This window comes from Myxine glutinosa, chromosome 10, assembly GCF_964187855.1.
Source record: "Myxine glutinosa chromosome 10, kmMyxGlut1.1, whole genome shotgun sequence".
NCBI lineage: Eukaryota > Metazoa > Chordata > Myxini > Myxiniformes > Myxinidae > Myxine > Myxine glutinosa.
Window position 1 is genome coordinate 110207883 of NC_136270.1, and position 24967 is coordinate 110232849.

At 36.1% G+C, this 24967-nt stretch overlaps 1 protein-coding gene across 1 annotated transcript in view; it reads right to left on the minus strand.

The window, feature by feature from the left end:
- The window catches only part of SDK2 (sidekick cell adhesion molecule 2), a 990523-nt gene that overhangs the window by 846940 nt on the left and 118616 nt on the right, over positions 1-24967 (minus strand). The window lies entirely within an intron of this gene.

Sequence of the window (24967 nt, forward strand, 5' to 3'; positions counted from 1 at the left end):
TGTATGTATGTATGTATGTATGTTTGTATGTATACATATGTATATATGTACATCTGTAAATCATAGAAAATAATCAGCGTTGGGGTGCTGGATCGATCTACACCAAATTTTGCTCACGTGTTGGTCGTACCCAAAGTCAGGTCATGGGCACAGCACCCCCCCCTCCCCAACCCCCCCCTACCCCATCGCCCCCCTCGTCGACTTGCCAATGCCCCCAAATGGAGAGGGTGTTTCTTGTAGAATAAATAATAATGAAATCCTCCTCATCAACATCGAATGATTATACACATATCAATAATAATAATAATAATAAATATTATTATTATTGGTCAATACCCCTTCTTGGTCAATAAGCATTTTGGTGACTCCATTTATCATGGTCAAGAAACGCTATTGGTGACCCCTCCAACGCAAGACCATATTACATCAAATAAGATCAACATCTATCTATAATTCCAGCAATCTCTGTGTGTGTGTGTGTGTGTATGTCTGTGTGTTTGTCTGTGACCGCTGTTTCTCGACAACCACGGGTCCGATATACTTGAAACTTGCCAGGTATATTGCTGGGGACCCGAGGAAGTGCCTTTTCAAGGTTTTAAAATAATCGGAGAAGTAGTTACCGAGCTATGTCCAAAAAACGATTCAACCAATCAGAGAGCAGCGAGCTATCACGTGTGCCGAACGTGGCGAACAGACTCTGCCTCGGACGGCACATTTGAGAGCGTATTCATTTATTTCCCGTCGGCAAACTATGTTGGCGCTATGTTGGCGTTAAACTATGTTTTAAAACTAATTAAAACTAATTTGCGATTCTTTCGCTTTGCGATGCGATTTGCGATTGTGTTAAACTCGCTCGGGCGTTAAACTATGTTTTAAAACTAATTAAAACTAATTTGCGATTCTTTCGCTTTCCTGCGCGTTTGTGCACGATATGGCGATTTCTTTACCAAACTCCGCAAGCCGTTCGCTTTGGACCAAACCATTTCATGTAAATAGAGGGGGGGGATTGTCACCGTACTCGCAAGCCGTTCGCTTTGGACCAAACCATTTCATGTAAATAGAGGGGGGGGATTGTCACCGTACTCGCAAGCCGTTCGCTTTGGACCAAACCATTTCATGTAAATAGAGGGGGGGGGGGGGATATAATTTTAGATATAGATATAGTACGGGCATGCCCTAGTCTATCTATAATTCCAGTAATCTCTGTGTGTTTGTTTGTCTGTGACCGCTGTTTCTCGACAACCACGGGTCCGATATACTTTAAACTTGCCAGGTATATTGCTGGGGACCTGAGGATGTGCCTTTTCAAGGTTTCATATTAATCGGACAAGTAGTTACCGAGCTATGTCCAAAAAACGATTCAACCAATCAGAGAGCAGCGAGCTATCACGTGTGCCGAACGTGCCGAACAGACTCTGCCTCGGACGGCACATTTGAGAGCGTATTCATTTATTTCACATTGGCAAACTATGTTGGCGCTATGTTGGCGTTAAACTATGTTTTACAACTAATTAAAACTAATTTGCGATTCATCGTAACTGCGATATGCGACCTTCCGGACAGTCAAATGAGGACGTCACTTCCGGACTTACGGATAGTCATAGTGACGACGTACTGATGCTGAACGTGGCGAGCAGACGCTGCCTCGGACGGCACATTTGAGAGCGTATTCATTTATTTGACGTTGCAATCTGTGTTGATTGTTGTAAGGTACGATCGATTGTAGTACACGTTTATAATAACTCTGCCGATACAGGCCCGATTAACTGCAGCGCCATCCGAGCTGCGGCGTCGGGACGATACATTCATTGTACGGTCACATCGCGCACTTACGGGCACGCCCATGGGCCCATGGGCACGCCCATGCATGCATGGGCGAAGACATTTTTTTTTTTTTTTTTGGCAAGGAACGGGCACCCACGTACGGGCACGTCCTAGTTATAAAAATTTCATGCTTTAGAAGGTTCAGGAGACTATCTTTGACTCAATACCGTTATTTTGGGTTACAATTGACTCCTATTGAGATACCAAATCCCTACCCTCGAATCTTCAAATTGGAAAAACAAGTCTTGCCTTCATTTTTGGTTTGTTTGGGAGCTACCTCTATTCAATGGTCATCACGAGTCTACTTTAAGCAAGAGTTGTCAGCATGTCAACATTGAGACCATCTCTATCTGATGACTACATATTCATTCAAGGGCCATTCAAAAAGTTTTTGTAACAAGATCCTTGCACAATATAGTACTGTACAATAAATTCCAACATTCAGATTTTTACCTCTGCCACTGAAGGTGGGTGGATGTTACGTTTTCACCCCTTTAGTAATGTTTACAAAAAGTTATAGACGGATTCGGGAAAAAGTAAGTGGACGAGTTGGGTAATGGACAAGAATAAGCCGATTAGATTTTGATTCAGGTCCTGATCCAGATCCGGCCTATTAGTTGGATACAAAACGTATACTGTTCAGCCTAGCAGAGGTATTCACTCTATCGAGTGCCATTCTAGTATCCCGCGTACGTGAAGCGAAAAGCAGGGTTAAGCAATAGGTTCATGCCTGTCTGTCCTATCAGTTTATTATCATCAGTTTATGATCAAGGAATTAACGCCAGGGGGGTTGACTCAGCCTGTCATCCTTCCAAGGTCGGCTAATTGAGTACCAGTTCACTGGTAATTCCCTGTGTGTCGTAAAAAGGCGCCAAACAGGGTTGGCGGCAGGAAGGGCATCCGGCCGTAAAACATTGCTTCAAAAAGGGGACCAAAAAACAACAACAACCACGGTCCCCGAAAAGGCCAACCCCCGCTTTGCGGGGAAAAATGGCCTCTAAACGGTGGTTTTTATGATCAAGGAAAGACTGATTTCAATTGAATGTTTCTTTGATTAATGGTTGTTGCCTGTCCATCCCTACATCCATTTGCAATGACAGTATATGTTGATTGTTTCCATGTATGAATTCAACTGGTGATATATGAAACAGTTAACACACAGAAACACACACACACACACACACACACAGGAAGAGAAAAAAAAGTTGGACAGGTTGGGTATAGACAAAGAAGGCTCATTGGAATGGCTAAGAAGGGATCACCTCAACTAGGATGGAGAACGAACCATAATAAATGCTCAAGACCAGGAACACAACACGAATGGCTTTAAGAAAATGGTGGAACTGAGTCAATCGGAAAAGTGTAGGTTCTGCAATGTAGAAACAGAAAGTACGAGCCACATTCTATCGGGATGTAAAAAAACTCATGTCAGAACAGGTGTACACCCAAAGGCACAACAGGGTTTGTAGAGTAATCCACTGGCACATCTGCAAAAGCTCAATATCCCAATTCCATAAAACTCATGGAAACATGAACCAAAAGCGATAATTAAGAACAAGGAAGTAACGCTCATATACGACCTGATGACCCCATCGAGTTTGAACATTTGAAAACAAAACATTGTGACTGGACATCGTACTTGGGTAGAAAAAATATATAAGGCGTTTCTAATTGTGGTTTCAGTTACCAGTGATTTAGGTTTAAATAATGCAGAAATCAAGAAAATGACCAAATACCAAGACCTCAAAAATGAAGTGAAAAGATTCTGGAAGCTGAAGAATGCCGAAATTGTACCAGTGATAATTGGGGGGCAATGGGAATGATAAAGAAGAACCTCGCTAATATTTTAAAAGCCATCCCTGGGAATATTACATGTCGGGATGTAGGTTTCACATTTGGTTTCACATTATAATTTTTTGTGACCATCCCTACCTTGTTTACATTCTTTTTGGCATATCATCTCGACAACCTTTTACATTTATTAAAATGTTTTTATTACTTGTGTATAATGAGTATCGAAAAGCCTTTTCATTATCAATGATATATACTTATCTATTGAACTCGTATCTTGCTCCAAGAACATTTTGAACACCCCATGTAATGTATCTGGCCAGAATTTCTTTCCAAACTCGATCTGTTTGTTGTTTGCATCATATACAATTCCCTGTGCTCGGCCATGATAATATGCAGTGAAGCCACTGAAGCAGCAACTCCAACGGTTTTAGCCAAGGCGGAAATAATTTGTAATACAGCAAGAGTATCATCACAAAGACGGACCATTCACAAAAGACACTGTACTCCAGCAGATGAAACATCCACTTTACAGATGAAACAGCCACTTATCCACATCATGCTGCATGCTCCAGATTGACAGCAGAAGGGATGGGTGGGTAGAGTGAATGGGCTAGAAAATATGAGGATGTACTTGAAGACCCAGAGAGATTGAACCACCTCTTGATAGCAGTTCCACAAACTGAATAAAAGAGGAATAAAGCGGTGGAGCTGGGAGGAAAGCTTGGATTTTGGAAGTTTAACCAGGAAGGGGTTACTGGAAGAATGCATGCATCTTGGAGTTTGCTGGGGAGGCTCAGGTGGCTGAGAAGTAGAGGGAACTAGATCGGAGCAAAGTTGGTTAAAGAACAGAGAGGCTGCCGACCTCTCTGCAATAGTTATTGCGTGAATTCATGTTAGTGTAATATTATTTCACTAGCGGGGTCACCCGTGGGAATCCCACGGGCATGGATGTGTGTGACATTTCGACATATTGAGTGAGATGCTGCACCTGCACATTCAGTTATATAAAATGGTTACTGGCAATTGATCACATCCACAAATGATGTAATCCACACAATTTATGTACTTTACAGGCTGCATATGAAATAATATTACACTAACATGAATTTACGCAATAACTATTGCAGCCTGTGTCTGATGGTTGCATCATTGCTGGGAGTGTGGCTTTGCTGCTGATACTTCCCGTAAGCTGGTACTCATTTTGCCAACCTCAGAAGGATGACAGTCTGAATTAACCACCTGGTGTTATTTAACCACACGACAGGTGCTCAAACTCAAGACCCGGATATCGTAAGGCAGCCACCTTGACCGTTACGCTACCACCAGGCTTATGTTAAGGTAATAAAATAATTGAATATATATTATCTCACTGTAATCACCAAAACCCGAGAGACTCAATCTGACTGACCTACATCATGAATGATCGTTTTGCTTCCTAAGATAACCATAAATTCCACTAAAATGAAGATTGCAAACTGTGTCCACTCCTGTCACCTTGTCCATCGATATGCAGGCCGAAGATACATAACTGTCTCCTGAAATGCACCTGATTTATTGTTCGAAACATGTCTTTAAACCTAGAGAAGTTGCGCATCTTTCCCTTGGTGCCATGGAAAGGCAATTTGGAAATCCTCCCACCTTCCTCTATAACTGACCTCTGGTGGAGATGCAGTCCCTTGAGTCTAGGCAGACCAAATTTCAAGCCGGCCTCAATACTCACACATTCACTGGAATTACAAACTCCACCAAACAATGTGTTCAATCAGTACATCCAAGCTGTTCAAGATGCACAAAGCCTTTTGAAATAGGGAGATAAAGTATAGCTCTCTTCTGTGGTCTGGGGCTCCTGCAAACCGACATTGCCTGCGTGGGTAGAATTAAAACTAAGGATCGAGGTATCATTGGCAAAAGAGGTTTAGTCGTCCGTGGGCTGAGTAGGGTTTGCATGCACCCCCCCCCCCCCACAACTTAACTTCCTGGGTATGTTCATGTACCCCCCACCCTAGGGGTTAGGAAAAACCATGTTAACAGAAAAAAAAACTCATTCCCAAGGTACCTCCCACGCATATTTTGATGTTACCCCCCCGTGTCAGTGATTTCCGAAAATTAGGGGTAGGCGAAATTCAAATGGCCATAACTTTTTACCTCGTCATCCTATGGTTGCATATGACCCCTCAAAATGTTTGTCCTGGGACACTCTTTACAATGATATGTGTTATATGCAAATGAGGTCACTAATGAGGTCACCAGAGGTCAAACTATGAGGGAATGAGTTTTTTTTCTGTTAACATGGTTTTTCCTAACCCCTAGGGTGGGGGGTAGATGGACATACCCGGGAAGTTAAGTTGTGGGGGGGGGGGGGGGGTGCATGTAAACCCTACTCAGCCCACGGACTATAGGGCCTGGTACTTTCCCACTGTAGATAGTTGCGTAGTCAATTGGTTTGCTTCTTCATTTCATTTATCTAAAACCCTCAGATATCAATGTTATTTGCTCACACAGACCTAACCAAGTGCTTTCATTGAATAGCTGGTTGCTTATCAATCTGCACACATCCATGTTCTTATTTTGTCTCCATCTTCTCCTGCCTGTACATTAACTTTCCCATATCAATTCAATCATACTCTTCCTTCTCCTCCCTCATCCTTTGAACAGATAATTCTTTCTACTCTCCCTAACCTTGTCTGTTTGTTTCACACAATATTACTTTGCTTCTTACCAATTAACTGTCAATGTGTTAGTCCTTCCAAAATTTGATGTTTCCCTCAACAATTAACTCAGATCCTTAGATAGGAAAACAACATCATCATCAGGCAAGTCAAAGATGTCGCAGCATTCCTTTCCAAATACGCCATTCTTGCGCCCTCATCCAAAGACAAACCCAGACGGTACAATAGCGATATGAGGGTTTACTTCCACCTTGATAGGTGGGTGGCCTCAAGGACATTTCCATTCATGCTTGGCATAAGTAAGAACCACCTTTAGAGGCCATTTTTCCCCACAGAGCAGGGGTTGGCCTTTGTTTGGGCACCGGGGTCCCCTTTTTTTGGAGCAATGTTTTACGGCCGGATGCCCTTCCTGCCACCAACCCTGTTAGTCGCCTCTTGCGACACACAGGGAATCACCAATGAGCTGGTACTCAATTTGCCGACCTCAGAAGGATGACAGGCTGAGTCAACCTCCCCTGGTATTAAATTCAGCGTTCGACCGGGATTGCGAGCCCAGGATCCTAGGATCCCAAGCCGGCACCCTAACCACGAAGCCAACACCAGGCTAGAAATAACAATAAAAGAATGAACTGCAATTTTCAGTTATATTATGAGTAAATCAACGTAACAGGGGTATGAATGTTTCATCTGAACATTTCATTGGTTGTAGTATCGTTTTGAATCCAACTACGGTGGCCATTTTTGCTAACATAACGAAACACCTTTTTAAATCGCTTGCTCCACTTGCCAAGTGTTTAAGCGAGCGGCTTGCAAAGCAGTTAATATGGAATCGCTGTCTTGGAAAGCAATTGAAAACTGCTTGCTAATGGAAAATTCTGCAGATTTAACACCTGTGGCAGATAATTAGGACTATGGGCTATATATGTTGTATATTCAGGTGTTGGTTCACAGGAGACTTCAATATTGCGGAAAGTGACGCTTACGCTGACTGGCCAAGAGCAGCTCAGTGATGCACTTCTGGCATACGTCTTTTGAAGATGTTATTCTGGAGCTGAGGTATTCCAACTTTGTTACTCTATCTACAGAGTGTACGATATCGATGACTATTTTAAGTTCTAGAGTTTTCATGACTAATAAACTGGATCTTTCTTAGGCCAGATAACTTCCAGGTCTAAGGTGTCTGCGTGTCTACTGATGTCCTTCTAAGACTGAGATTAAAATAGTCACCAATTCTGCCAGAAGGACGACATCATCAACATAGTCAAGTTCAGGAAAAACCATGCCATTTCCAATATTGATTCCACAGCACCAGCCTCCATCCCCATTTCTGAGTGTATGTTCCATTATACAATCAATGGCTGGAAGGAGCGAGGTCAGCGCAAGAACATCTCCTTTCCAGGCATCTCCACTGAATTAAAAATAAATCTGATAATTCACTGAACAGAACAGATTTCAGTATTAGTGTAAAATACCTGGATAAATCTGAAAATCCTACGCGGTATACAAGCAACTTCTACGAAGTCAGAGGGAGTCTCTGTTAAGGAAATCAAGCACCTTCTTGATATTGATGTGGTTTGCAAAAGTTTGGTAGACATACTCTCCACGATTTTATGCCATTTCCAATATGGCACAAGGAGATATGGCACAATATGGCACAATGCCATGCTGGCACAAGGAGAACATTTGTTCTGTTTTTGATCTGTTTATTGTAAAGTCTGCCTGTCGGGTGTCCGTTTTCTATCTAGCCTATCCATTATTCTAGTTAACAGCATACAAGAAAACACCTTAGCTACAAATGAAAGGAGAGTAAAACCTCTAATTACTGCACTTAGTCTGAGCTCCGTTATGTTGCAAGAAATGGTATATGATCTCTGAATGCCTCTCTTTATGGGTAGTTTCCCGATTCCTAATTTCACAGAATAACTCATAAAGTCTGGAAATCGTTTCAGGTAATGCATTTTTTCTATCACTAGGTTTGTACAGCTGAACTCAGCACACCTGTATGCAGAAATGCAAACAGAAATGCAAACAGAAATGCAAACAGAAATGCAAACAGAAATGCAAACAGAAATGCAAACAGAAATGCAACAAGAAATGCAAACAGAAATGCAAACAGAAATGAAAACAGAAATGCAAACATAAATTCAAACAGAAATGAAAACAGAAATGCAAACAGAAAGGAAAATAGAAATGCAAACAGAAATTCAAACAGAAATGTAAACAGAAATGCAAACAGAAACGCAAACAGAAACGCAAACAGAAATGCAAACAGGAATGCAAACAGAAATGCAAACAGAAATGCAAACAGAAATGCAAACAGAAATGCAAACAGAAATGCAAACAGAAATGCAAACAGGAATGAAAACAGAAATGCAAACAGAAATGCAAACAGAAATGCAAACAGAAATGAAAACAGAAATGCAAACAGAAATACAAACAGAAATGCAAACAGAAATGCAAACAGAAATGCAAACAGAAATGCAAACAGAAATGCAAACAGAAATGAAAACAGGAATGAAAACAGAAATGCAAACAGAAATGCAAACAGAAACTAGAATCCGGGCACTCGGTAGAGCGCATACCTTCGCCGCAGCTACTGTTCTGTACTTGGCATGGGAGTGTATGCGATGTGAAACTTTATGTGAAATGCGATCGATTTTTAAAAATCAGAATTTGAGCAAATCTGTTTCATTCGTCTGTTAATATGCCTCCCCGATTGACAAATCTGCAATTTGAATTTCATTTGAGGTTGAAATGATTGCGGGAGATCGCGTTATAGTGATGACGTCTTGGATGGACATCCTCTTCTTCAGTCGCTCATAACTTTGAGTGAAATACGATCGAGTTAAAAATAGTCAGAATTTGAGCAAATCTGTTTCATTCGTTTGTTAATATGCCTCATCTCTTGACAAATCTGCAATTATAATTTTTTTTGAGGTTGAAATGATCGCGGGAGATCGCGTTATAGTGATGACGTCCTGGATGGACATCTTCTTCTTCAGTCGCTCATAACTTTGAGTGAAATACGATCGAGTTAAAAATAGTCAGAATTTGAGCAAATCTGTTTCCGAAAATCTAATCAAATGTGTCCCGTATAATAACCAATCATCCCACCAAATTTCATGCAATTCGGTTGAATACTTTTTGAGTTATGCGATTAACATACACACACACAGACATACAAATAAATACACAGCGATCAAAACATAACCTTCCGCTTTTGCGAAGGTAATGAAAACAGAAATGCAAACAGAAATGCAAACAGAATTTGCAAACAGAAATGCAAACAGAAATGAAAACAGGAATGAAAACAGAAATGCAAACAGAAATGCAAACAGAAATGAAAACAGGAATGAAAACAGGAATGAAAACAGAAATGCAAACAGAAATGAAAACAGAAATGCAAACAGAAATGCAAACAGAAATGAAAACAGAAATGCAAACAGAAATGCAAACAGAAATGAAAACAGAAATGCAAACAGAAATGCAAACAGAAATGCAAACAGGAATGAAAACAGAAATGCAAACAGAAATGCAAACAGAAATGAAAACAGGAATGAAAACAGAAATGCAAACAGAAATGCAAACAGAAATGAAAACAGGAATGAAAACAGGAATGAAAACAGAAATGCAAACAGAAATGAAAACAGAAATGCAAACAGAAATGCAAACAGAAATGAAAACAGAAATGCAAACAGAAATGCAAACAGAAATGAAAACAGAAATGCAAACAGAAATGCAAACAGAAATGCAAACAGAAATGAAAACAGGAATGAAAACAGGAATGAAAACAGAAATGCAAACAGAAATGAAAACAGAAATGCAAACAGAAATGAAAACAGAAATGCAAACAGAAATGCAAACAGAAATGAAAACAGAAATGCAAACAGAAATGAAAACAGGAATGAAAACAGAAATGCAAACAGAAATGCAAACAGAAATGCAAACAGAAATGAAAACAGGAATGAAAACAGGAATGAAAACAGAAATGCAAACAGAAATGAAAACAGAAATGCAAACAGAAATGCAAACAGAAATGAAAACAGAAATGCAAACAGAAATGCAAACAGAAATGAAAACAGAAATGCAAACAGAAATGCAAACAGAAATGAAAACAGAAATGCAAACAGAAATGCAAACAGAAATGCAAACAGGAATGAAAACAGAAATGCAAACAGAAATGCAAACAGAAATGCAAACAGGAATGAAAACAGAAATGCAAACAGAAATGCAAACAGAAATGCAAACAGGAATGAAAACAGAAATGCAAACAGAAATGAAAACAGAAATGCAAACAGGAATGAAAACAGGAATGAAAACAGAAATACAAACAGAAATGAAAACAGAAATGCAAACAGAAATGCAAACAGAAATGAAAACAGAAATGCAAACAGAAATGAAAACAGAAATGAAAACAGGAATGAAAACAGGAATGAAAACAGAAATGCAAACAGAAATACAAACAGAAATGCAAATAGAAATGCAAACAGAAATGCAAACAGAAATGAAAACAGGAATGAAAACAGAAATGCAAACAGAAATGCAAACAGAAATGAAAACAGGAATGAAAACAGGAATGAAAACAGAAATGCAAACAGAAATGAAAACAGAAATGCAAACAGAAATGCAAACAGAAATGAAAACAGAAATGCAAACAGAAATGCAAACAGAAATGAAAACAGAAATGCAAACAGAAATGCAAACAGAAATGCAAACAGGAATGAAAACAGAAATGCAAACAGAAATGCAAACAGAAATGCAAACAGGAATGAAAACAGAAATGCAAACAGAAATGCAAACAGAAATGCAAACAGGAATGAAAACAGAAATGCAAACAGAAATGAAAACAGAAATGCAAACAGGAATGAAAACAGGAATGAAAACAGAAATACAAACAGAAATGAAAACAGAAATGCAAACAGAAATGCAAACAGAAATGAAAACAGAAATGCAAACAGAAATGAAAACAGAAATGCAAACAGAAATGAAAACAGAAATGAAAACAGAAATGCAAACAGAAATGCAAACAGGAATGAAAACAGAAATGCAAACAGAAATGCAAACAGAAATGAAAACAGGAATGAAAACAGGAATGAAAACAGAAATGCAAACAGAAATACAAACAGAAATGCAAATAGAAATGCAAACAGAAATGCAAACAGAAATGAAAACAAATGAAAACAGAAATGCAAACAGAAATGAAAATAGAAATGAAAACAAATGAAAACAGAAATGCAAACAGAAATGAAAATAGAAATGCTAATAGAAATGCAAACAGAAATGGAAACAGAAATGCAAACAGAAATGCAAACAGAAATACAAACAGAAATGCAAACAGAAATGCAAACAGAAATGCAAACAGAAATACAAACAGAAATGCAAATAGAAATGTAAACAGTAATGCAAATAGAAATGCAAACAGTAATGCAAATAGAAATGTAAACAGAAATGCAAACAGAAACGCAAATAGAAATGCTAATAGAAATGCAAACAGAAATGGAAACAGAAATGCAAACAGAAATGCAAACAGAAATACAAACAGAAATGCAAACAGAAATGCAAACAGAAATGCAAACAGAAATACAAACAGAAATGCAAATAGAAATGTAAACAGTAATGCAAATAGAAATGCAAACAGTAATGCAAATAGAAATGTAAACAGAAATGCAAACAGAAACGCAAATAGAAATGCTAATAGAAATGCAAACAGAAATGGAAACAGAAATGCAAACAGAAATGCAAACAGAAATACAAACAGAAATGCAAACAGAAATGCAAACAGAAATACAAACAGAAATGCAAACAGAAATGCAAACAGAAATGCAAACAGAAATACAAACAGAAATGCAAACAGAAATGCAAATAGAAATGAAAACAGGAATGAAAACAGAAATGCAAACAGAAATGCAAACAGAAATGCAAACAGAAATGCAAACAGAAATGCAAACAGAAATGCAAACAGAAATGCAAACAGAAATGCAAACAGAAATGAAAACAAATGAAAACAGAAATGCAAACAGAAATGAAAATAGAAATGCTAATAGAAATGCAAACAGAAATGGAAACAGAAATGCAAACAGAAATGCAAACAGAAATACAAACAGAAATGCAAATAGAAATGCAAACAGTAATGCAAATAGAAATGTAAACAGAAATGCAAACAGAAACGCAAATAGAAATGCTAATAGAAATGCAAACAGAAATGGAAACAGAAATGCAAACAGAAATGCAAACAGAAATACAAACAGAAATGCAAATAGAAATGCAAACAGAAATACAAACAGAAATGCAAACAGAAATACAAACAGAAATGCAAATAGAAATGCAAACAGAAATACAAACAGAAATGCAAATAGAAATGCAAACAGAAATGCAAACAGAAATGAAAACAGAAATGCAAACAGAAATGCAAACAGAAATGAAAACAAATGAAAACAGAAATGCAAACAGAAATGAAAATAGAAATGCTAATAGAAATGCAAACAGAAATGGAAACAGAAATGCAAACAGAAATGCAAACAGAAATACAAACAGAAATGCAAATAGAAATGCAAACAGTAATGCAAATAGAAATGTAAACAGAAATGCAAACAGAAACGCAAATAGAAATGCTAATAGAAATGCAAACAGAAATGGAAACAGAAATGCAAACAGAAATGCAAACAGAAATACAAACAGAAATGCAAATAGAAATGCAAACAGAAATACAAACAGAAATGCAAACAGAAATACAAACAGAAATGCAAATAGAAATGCAAACAGAAATGCAAACAGAAATGCAAACAGAAATGCAAACAGAAATGCAAACAGAAATGAAAACAGGAATGCAAACAGAAATGCAAACAGAAATGCAAACAGAAATGCAAACAGAAATGAAAACAGGAATGAAAACAGGAATGAAAACAGGAATGAAAACAGAAATGCAAACAGAAATGCAAACAGAAATGCAAACAGAAATACAAACAGAAATGCAAACAGAAATGCAAACAGAAATGAAAACAGGAATGAAAACAGGAATGAAAACAGAAATGCAAACAGAAATGCAAACAGAAATGCAAACAGAAATACAAACAGAAATGCAAACAGAAATGCAAACAGAAATGAAAACAGGAATGAAAACAGGAATGAAAACAGAAATGCAAACAGAAATGCAAACAGAAATGAAAACAGAAATGCAAACAGAAATGCAAACAGAAATGAAAACAGGAATGAAAACAGAAATGCAAACAGAAATGCAAACAGAAATGAAAACAGGAATGAAAACAGGAATGAAAACAGAAATGCAAACAGAAATGCAAACAGAAATGAAAACAGAAATGCAAACAGAAATGCAAACAGAAATGAAAACAGGAATGAAAACAGAAATGCAAACAGAAATACAAACAGAAATGCAAACCAAATTTCAAACAGAAATGAAAACAGAAATGCAAACAGAAATGCAAACAGAAATGCAAACAGAAATGCAAATAGAAATGAAAACAGGAATGAAAACAGAAATGCAAACAGAAATGCAAACAGAAATGAAAACAAATGAAAACAGAAATGCAAACAGAAATGAAAATAGAAATGCTAATAGAAATGCAAACAGAAATGGAAACAGAAATGCAAACAGAAATGCAAACAGAAATACAAACAGAAATGCAAATAGAAATGCAAACAGTAATGCAAATAGAAATGTAAACAGAAATGCAAACAGAAACGCAAATAGAAATGCTAATAGAAATGCAAACAGAAATGGAAACAGAAATGCAAACAGAAATGCAAACAGAAATACAAACAGAAATGCAAATAGAAATGCAAACAGAAATACAAACAGAAATGCAAACAGAAATACAAACAGAAATGCAAATAGAAATGCAAACAGAAATGCAAACAGAAATTCAAACAGAAATGCAAACAGAAATGCAAACAGAAATGCAAACAGAAATGCAAACAGGAATGAAAACAGAAATGCAAACAGAAATGCAAACGGAAATGCAAACAGAAATGAAAACAGAAATGCAAACAGAAATGCAAACAGAAATGAAAACAGGAATGAAAACAGAAATGCAAACAGAAATGCAAACAGAAATGAAAACAGGAATGAAAACAGGAATGAAAACAGAAATGCAAACAGAAATGCAAACAGAAATGAAAACAGAAATACAAACAGAAATGCAAACAGAAATGAAAACAGGAATGAAAACAGGAATGAAAACAGAAATGCAAACAGAAATACAAACAGAAATGCAAACCAAATTTCAAACAGAAATGAAAACAGAAATGCAAACAGAAATGCAAACAGAAATGCAAACAGAAATGCAAATAGAAATGAAAACAGGAATGAAAACAGAAATGCAAACAGAAATGCAAACAGAAATGCAAACAGAAATGAAAACAAATGAAAACAGAAATGGAAACAGAAATGCAAACAGAAATGCAAACAGAAATACAAACAGAAATGCAAATAGAAATGCAAACAGTAATGCAAATAGAAATGTAAACAGAAATGCAAACAGAAACGCAAATAGAAATGCTAATAGAAATGCAAACAGAAATGGAAACAGAAATGCAAACAGAAATGCAAACAGAAATACAAACAGAAATGCAAATAGAAATGCAAACAGAAATACAAACAGAAATGCAAACAGAAATACAAACAGAAATGCAAATAGAAATGCAAACAGAAATGCAAACAGAAATTCAAACAGAAATGCAAACAGAAATGCAAACAGAAATGCAAACAGAAATGAAAACAGGAATGAAAACAGAAATGCAAACAGAAATGCAAACAGAAATACAAACAGAAATGCAAACAAAATTTCAAACAGAAATGCAAACAGAAATGCAAACAGAAATGAAAACAGGAATGAAAACAGAAATGAAAACAGAAATGCAAACAGAAATGCAAACAGAAATGAAAACAGGAATGAAAACAGGAATGAAAACAGAAATGAAAACAGAAATGCAAACAGAAATGAAAACAGGAATGAAAACAGGAATGAAAACAGAAATGCAAACAGAAATGCAAACAGAAATACAAACAGAAATGCAAACAAAATTTCAAACAGAAATGCAAACAGAAATGCAAACAGAAATGAAAACAGGAATGAAAACAGAAATGCAAACAGAAATGCAAACAGAAATGCAAACAGAAATGCAAATAGAAATGAAAACAGGAATGAAAACAGAAATGCAAACAGAAATGCAAACAGAAATGCAAACAGAAATGCAAACAGAAATGAAAACAAATGAAAACAGAAATGCAAACAGAAATGAAAATAGAAATGCTAATAGAAATGCAAACAGAAATGGAAACAGAAATGCAAACAGAAATGCAAACAGAAATACAAACAGAAATGCAAATAGAAATGCAAACAGTAATGCAAATAGAAATGCAAACAGAAATGAAAATAGAAATGAAAATAGAAATGCTAATAGAAATGCAAACAGAAATGGAAACAGAAATGCAAACAGAAATGCAAACAGAAATACAAACAGAAATGCAAATAGAAATGCAAACAGAAATACAAACAGAAATGCAAACAGAAATACAAACAGAAATGCAAATAGAAATGCAAACAGAAATGCAAACAGATTTTCAAACAGAAATGCAAACAGAAATGCAAACAGAAATGCAAACAGAAATGAAAACAGGAATGAAAACTGAAATGCAAACAGAAATACAAACAGAAATGCAAACAAAATTTCAAACAGAAATGCAAACAGAAATGCAAACAGAAATGAAAACAGGAATGAAAACAGAAATGCAAACAGAAATGCAAACAGAAATGCAAACAGAAATGCAAACAGAAATGCAAACAGAAATGAAAACAAATGAAAACAGAAATGCAAACAGAAATGAAAATAGAAATGCAAACAGAAATGGAAACAGAAATGCAAACAGAAATGCAAACAGAAATACAAACAGAAATGCAAATAGAAATGCAAACAGTAATGCAAACAGAAATGCAAACAGAAATGAAAATAGAAATGAAAATAGAAATGCTAATAGAAATGCAAACAGAAATGGAAACAGAAATGCAAACAGAAATGCAAACAGAAATACAAACAGAAATGCAAATAGAAATGCAAACAGAAATACAAACAGAAATGCAAACAGAATTACAAACAGAAATGCAAATAGAAATGCAAACAGAAATGCAAACAGAAATACAAACAGAAATGCAAACAGAAATTCAAACAGAAATTCAAACAGAAATACAAACAGAAATGTAAACAGAAATGCAAACAGAAATGTAAACAGAAATGCAAATAGAAATGCAAACAGTAATGCAAATAGAAATGCTAATAGAAATGCAAACAGAAATGCAAACAGAAATGCAAACAGAAATGCAAACAGAAATGCAAACAGAAATGCAAACAGAAATGCAAACAGAAATTCAAACAGAAATGCAAACAGAAATGAAAACAAAAATGCAAACAGAAATGAAAATAGAAATGCTAATAGAAATGCAAACAGAAATGGAAACAGAAATGCAAATAGAAATGCAAACAGAAATACAAACAGAAATGCAAACAGAAATACAAACAGAAATGCAAATAGAAATGCAAACAGAAATGCAAACAGAAATACAAACAGAAATGCAAACAGAAATTCAAACAGAAATTCAAACAGAAATACAAACAGAAATGCAAACAGAAATGGAAACAGAAATGCAAATAGAAATGCAAACAGTAATGCAAATAGAAATGCAAACAGAAATGAAAATAGAAATGAAAATAGAAATGCTAATAGAAATGCAAACAGAAATGGAAACAGAAATGCAAACAGAAATGCAAACAGAAATACAAACAGAAATGCAAATAGAAATGCAAACAGAAATACAAACAGAAATGCAAACAGAAATACAAACAGAAATGCAAATAGAAATGCAAACAGAAATGCAAACAGAAATTCAAACAGAAATGCAAACAGAAATACAAACAGAAATGCAAATATAAATACAAACAGAAATGCAAATATAAATACAAACAGAAATGCAAACATATATGAAAACAGAAATTAAAACAGAAATTAAAACAAAATTTTAAACAGAAATTAAAACAGAAATTATAACAGGAATGAAAACAGAAATGAAAACGGAAATGCAAACAAAATTTCAAACAGAAATGAAAACAGAAATGCAAACAGAAATGCAAACAGGAATGAGAACAGGAATTAAAACAGGAATGAAAACAGGAATGAAAACAGGAATGAAAACAGAAATGAAAACAGGAATGAAAGCAGGAATGAAAACAGAAATGAAAACAGAAATGAAAACAGAAATGCAAACAGAAATGCAAACAGGAATGAAAACAGGAATGAAAACAGGAATGAAAACAGGAATGAAAACAGGAATGAAAACAGAAATGAAAACAGGAATGAAAGCAGGAATGAAAACAGAAATGAAAACAGAAATGAAAACAGAAATGCAAACAGAAATGCAAACAGAAATGCAAACAGAAATGAAAACAGAAATGAAAACAGAAATGCAAACAGAAATGAAAATAGAAATGCTAATAGAAATGCAAACAGAAATGGAAACAGAAATGCAAACAGAAATGCAAACAGAAATACAAACAGAAATGCAAGCAGAAATGCAAACAGGAATGAAAACAGGAATGAAAACAGGAATGAAAACAGAAATGCAAACAGGAATGAAAACAGAAATGCAAACAGAAATGCAAACAGAAATGCAAACAGAAATGCAAACAGGAATGAAAACAGGAATGAAAACAGGAATGAAAACAGAAATGCAAACAGGAATGAAAACAGAAATGCAAACAGAAATGAAAACAGAAATGCAAACAGAAATGCAAACAGAAATGCAAACAGAAATGCAAACAGAAATGCAAACAGAAATGCAAACAGAAATGAAAACAGAAATGCAAACAGAAATGCAAACAGAAATGAAAACAGAAATGCAAACAGAAATGAAAACAGAAATGCAAACAGGAATGAAAACAGAAATGCAAACAGAAATGAAAACAGAAATGCAAACAGAAATGAAAACAGAAATGCAAACAGAAATGTAAACAGAAATGCAAATAGAAATGCAAACAGTAATGCAAATAGAAATGCTAATAGAAATGCAAACAGAAATGCAAACAGAAATGCAAACAGAAATGCAAACAGAAATGAAAACAGAAATGCAAACAGAAATGCAAACAGAAATGAAAACAGAAATGCAAACAGAAATGAAAACAGAAATGCAAACAGAAATGAAAACAGAAATGCAAACAGAAATGAAAACAGAAATGCAAACAGAAATGAAAACAGAAATGCAAACAGAAATGTAAACAGAAATGCAAATAGAAATGCAAACAGTAATGCAAATAGAAATGCTAATAGAAATGCAAACAGAAATGCAAACAGAAATTCAAACAGAAATGCAAACAGAAATGCAAACAGAAATGAAAACAGAAATGCAAACAGAAATGCAAACAGAAATGCAAACAGAAATGAAAACAGAAATGAAAACAGAAATGTAAACAGAAATGAAAATAGAAATGCTAATAGAAATGCAAACAGAAATGGAAACAGAAATGCAAACAGAAATGCAAACAGAAATACAAACAGAAATGCAAATAGAAATGCAAACAGTAATGAAAACAGAAATGAAAACAGAAATGCAAACAGAAATGCAAACAGAAATGAAAACAGAAATACAAACAGAAATGCAAACAGAAATGCAAACAGAAATGAAAACAGAAATGAAAACAGAAATGCAAACAGAAATGAAAATAGAAATGCAAACAGAAATGAAAATAGAAATGAAAATAGAAATGCTAATAGAAATGCAAACAGAAATGGAAACAGAAATGCAAACAGAAATGCAAACAGAAATGCAAACAGAAATGGAAACAGAAATGCAAACAGAAATGCAAACAGAAATGGAAACAGAAATGCAAACAGAAATGAAAACAGAAATGCAAACAGAAATACAAACAGAAATGCAAATAGAAATACAAACAGAAATGCAAACAGAAATGTAAACAGAAATGCAAACAGAAATGTAAACAGAAATGCAAATAGAAATGTAAACAGAAATGCAAATAGAAATGCAAACAGTAATGCAAATAGAAATGCTAATAGAAATGCAAACAGAAATGCAAACAGAAATGAAAATAGAAATGCTAATAGAAATGCAAACAGAAATGGAAACAGAAATGCAAACAGAAATGCAAACAGAAATGCAAACAGAAATGGAAACAGAAATGCAAACAGAAATGCAAACAGAAATGGAAACAGAAATGCAAACAGAAATGAAAACAGAAATGCAAACAGAAATACAAACAGAAATGCAAACAGAAATACAAACAGAAATGCAAACAGAAATGTAAACAGAAATGCAAACAGAAATGTAAACAGAAATGCAAATAGAAATGCAAACAGGAATGAAAACAGGAATGAAAACAGGAATGAAAACAGAAATGCAAACAGGAATGAAAACAGAAATGCAAACAGAAATGCAAACAGAAATGCAAACAGAAATGCAAACAGGAATGAAAACAGGAATGAAAACAGGAATGAAAACAGAAATGCAAACAGGAATGAAAACAGAAATGCAAACAGAAATGAAAACAGAAATGCAAACAGAAATGCAAACAGAAATGCAAACAGAAATGCAAACAGAAATGCAAACAGAAATGCAAACAGAAATGAAAACAGAAATGCAAACAGAAATGCAAACAGAAATGAAAACAGAAATGCAAACAGAAATGAAAACAGAAATGCAAACAGAAATGAAAACAGAAATGCAAACAGAAATGAAAACAGAAATGCAAACAGAAATGTAAACAGAAATGCAAATAGAAATGCAAACAGTAATGCAAATAGAAATGCTAATAGAAATGCAAACAGAAATGCAAACAGAAATTCAAACAGAAATGCAAACAGAAATGCAAACAGAAATGCAAGCAGAAATGCAAACAGGAATGAAAACAGGAATGAAAACAGGAATGAAAACAGAAATGCAAACAGGAATGAAAACAGAAATGCAAACAGAAATGCAAACAGAAATGCAAACAGAAATGCAAACAGGAATGAAAACAGGAATGAAAACAGGAATGAAAACAGAAATGCAAACAGGAATGAAAACAGAAATGCAAACAGAAATGAAAACAGAAATGCAAACAGAAATGCAAACAGAAATGCAAACAGAAATGCAAACAGAAATGCAAACAGAAATGCAAACAGAAATGCAAACAGGAATGAAAACAGAAATGCAAACAGAAATGCAAACAGAAATGAAAACAGAAATGCAAACAGAAATGAAAACAGAAATGCAAACAGAAATGAAAACAGAAATGCAAACAGAAATGAAAACAGAAATGCAAACAGAAATGAAAACAGATTTGTAATAAATTTTTATTATGCATGTAAAAATAGAATCGATGTTTGTTTATCAAAATTAATTGCTTCATGAACAGTTTTGACTGAAAATCCCACCTGCATTGGCATGCAGAGGCTTTCAAAGATTCCCACAAAATGTTTTGGCAAAGGTAGAGTTGTTGGAATTAAGCTGGCCAAATTCTGAATTCCTACTTTGAACCTCTTTGAAGGGTCAAATTAGAATACGTAAGGCAAGTACCTGCCTGCAAGTACTAAATTATCTAGCATGTTGTTGTGTATGGTTATGCATATTGCACTCAAATAAAAAAAGCATCATTATCCTCAATTTCAGAAAGAGTTGGTTTATCTTAGACTGTCACTATTTCATCACCTTTGTGTTATACTCAATTGGTCTCAGAGGATGTTCAGAACCAGCCATCATGTGGGTCATGATTTCAGAGATAGGTTCAAAAAAGATTCCATCATGGAAATCAGAAGCCTTGCAGGACTCAAACTGAATTTCATTTGAAAGATGAAACAGAAGCCTTATTTGTTTGCCCTGCAGGTAAACAGCATGATCAGGTGTTGGGAAAAGGTGCTCTGTGTACACTTGCTGTGTTACATCATACGTTACAACAACACTAAAACTGCTTATCATGTAATATTAACACACTGACAGGGGGCCATTGGAGAATTTAAAACACCACTTGATGGAACAGTTCCTTAACAACCTATTACCATAATGTTCGCATAACAATCCAATGTTGCTGAGTGTCTGACGTTAGTGATGTAAATAATAATAAAGTCATTCAATTGCATTTCAACAAAACTTCCTGCAGGGTGGTGGCAGAAAAAAAAAAACGTTGGAGAAAATGCACGAGGGTGAAACTGCTGCTGAATAATAACAATAAGAAAAAAAAAAGGAGACAGTTGTCATGAAATGCGGAGGAAATACATTTTCCCACAAATTAAGGCTTCATTATCACAATGTATTTGCAGGTGTTGCTGCCGCATGTTAAATCGATAACATCTGGCTTCCTGTGAAATATGAATTTGATACACACGCAAAAACTTGTTGTTAAACCAGGGCCAAATGGCTTGAAATATAGACCACACAAGGAAATATTGCTCTCTTGAGCCCTCCTTGCCTTTTGGTAACCGATATTTCAATGGGGGCCGGCAGAATAGCTTGAAGCTGTGTGAACTCACTTTTGAGGTTTCTTGCCTGGATTAGAATCGTGACCGAGTGATAAAATTCCGCCATGGATCTTTACATGTGGAGCATGGCATCAACATGTGCACCGTCCGTCGGAAGGAGGTTCAGCCGGAAGACCCGTCCGCCAACACTGGTTGTTCATGGACATGGAATATCCCACCGTGTCTTTGGTTAGGAGTATGTAAGTTATCACTGACATGGCCAATTAATACATTCATGCCATCACTGACTTCTGGGAAGGCAATGGCAAATTGACCTGCATCACCCTTGGCAACAAGTTGCTTTGACAGCACCAAAACTCTCTCTGATGATGATGATGATGATGCTATTTATCTGAAGATCTTCATGTTGCATTACAGTTGTAGTTGAACCACTTTTTTTTCCTTTTTTTTTTTTTTTTTTTTTGTGTTGAAGTTTTGTGTTGTAGTTGAACCACCAAAAAAAAAAAAAAAAAGTATAAGTAGAAAGGTACTCGGTGGAGCACATCGTCTCGCCCCGAGTGCTCATTCTAAACAAAAACACCATAGTTAACTGAACATGCCACTACATGGGTCCACACACCCATATCATCCATGGACCCTATTGTGTCACATGCATTTCCATTATCTGTAGCTGTATTGATTATTGATTGATTATTAGAATACTTAACAATCTAATGTGTGCACATTAAGGCTACATTACATCAATGAAGGTGAATGTGAAGAAAAAAAAATCAAACTATATTCCCCATGGCGAGGCGATCATATGCATGAAGTTTCACATCGATCTGTCGAGTGGTTCTGGAGAAGGTTTTTAATATATATTTTTCAATCCAATATGGCCACCAGAGCACGTGACCGATAATGTCATAAATCTATTTCCTCACTCACAGGGGTCTTAGATCAGATATACGAGGTCTCAGATTCTTAGATAAGGATTTCAATTCAACCAATTATGGTGAGTATATGATGTAAATACCCCATAGGGACCTTCTGCTGTATGGCAAGTTAAAAAAAATTAAAAAATTGTTGAGCAGTTTCGGACAAGATGTTTAAAATTTTCCTTCAATCATATATGGCTGCCATACCATGTGACCTATGACATCATATATATCAAAAAATATTATCCATGCAGAGTCCCCACCGCCTCCCTCTCCAATGTTTAAAGTTTAGCATCAATCGGACAAGTGATTGCAGAGAAAAAATGAAAAATAAAATGTATGGACATGGATACACATACACAAACACACGTGCAAGCAAGTACACACATGCACACACACAGACAGAGTGGGGGGGGGGGGGGAGGGGGAATGGGAGTGGGATGCTGCAAAGTCTCGCAACTCCTTCGGGGCGAGACTAACTATGCACCCTAAGGAAAACTAAAAACTTCCACGATCCTCTCTCCTCTCCTTCTTCCTACTGTCTCCACTCCACCCCCCCCCCCCCCCCCCCACTGAACATGCTTATGCACACTTCCTGTAAAAATTGAAAAAGTAGAATATGTATCTTCATTGGTATCCGGGCACTTCCAAAACTGCAGTTGTTGCCTTGCTTTTCAAATACCCTGTGGCTAAAGGAAGGGCAAACTTTTGTCCCTCTTTTTACTCCATTTTCCAGCAGAATATGGACATCGCGGGATGATGGACACGGTTCCACTGAACGTGATTGCCATGAACCCCACAGCAGATAAATTGGAAGGCTCGCCTTTCTTCTTTCCGCATCTAATACAACGTTCGTTTTTCAACCAAACACATTACACAGACGCCTTCCACAAGGAATATTTCCCCAGAAAGATATTGCAAAAAAGCACTTGATGAAAACATCATCCAGAGGACGTTCCAGCTTTCCGCATCTGATATGAGTGACTGATATATGCATTTATCACGATGGTTATAAAGTGATAAATGATGTTCCAGGTAAAGATGTTCCAGGTAAAGCAATCACTTGCACGCATATACTGTATAGACATTTTTATACATTTTGGTTTAATTTCGATTTTGACATATTCCAAGCGGAATTGGATGCAAACATTCCTGTATGGAATGGATGCACTCAGTAAAGAGCTCACCTCCACCTGGATGGCCATATTACTCAATGGTTAAGAATCACTTAAAAATTATACTAGCTGGATCCAGATCTTCACGAAAATTTAATCGATTCTTCCTTGTCACACACGCAACCTGTCCAACAAGTTTCGTCCAAATACATCCATAACTTTTTGAGATATCCCGCTATGTATAGCTTTTGGCCCGATCTCCCAATGGTGAAGAATCACTTAAAAAATTAAATAATTCTCATATCCGAATCCATATTCAGATCTTCACCAAAGTCGAATCGAATCGTCCTTGTCAGACACGCAACCGGTCCACCGAGTTTCGTCCAAATCCGTCTACAACTTCTTGAGATATCCTGCTATGTATCGTTTTTGGCCCGATCTCCCAACTAGTGAAGAATCACTTAAAAAATTAAATAATTATCATATCTGAATCCATATTCAGATCTTCACCAAAATCGAATGGAATCGTCCTTGTCAGACACGCAACCGGTCCACCAAGTTTCGTCCAAATCCGTCTACAACTTCTTGAGATATTCTGCTATGTATCGCTTTTGGCCCGATCTCCCAACTGGTGAAGAATCACTTAAAAAATTAAATAATTATCATATCTGAATCCATATTCAGATCTTCACCAAAATCGAATCGAATCGTCCTTGTCAGACACGCAACCGGTCCACCAAGTTTCGTCCAAATCCGTCTACAACTTCTTGAGATATTCTGCTATGTATCGTTTTTGGCCCTATCCCCAAATAGTGAAGAATCACTTAACAATTTCTAGTAGCCGGATCCGAATCCGGATCTTCACCAAAATCTAATCCTTTCGTCCTTGTCAAAAACGCTACATCTCTGCCAAATTTCTTCCGAATCCGTCCACAACCTTTTGAGATATTTTGTTCACAAACAAACAGACAGACAGACAGGGGGTGAATACATAACCTCCATCCACCTTTGGTGGCGGAGGTAAAGAGCTTGGTGGGCGGCATTGTTATGGTTTATTTTTGGTCCTCATGATGGTCTTCCACTACGTTCAGATATATATGAGGTTTCCAGCTCAAAAGTCCCATGGCATGTGTAACAATGTGGCAGACGTCTGTCCTGATGATTGGGGTCGTG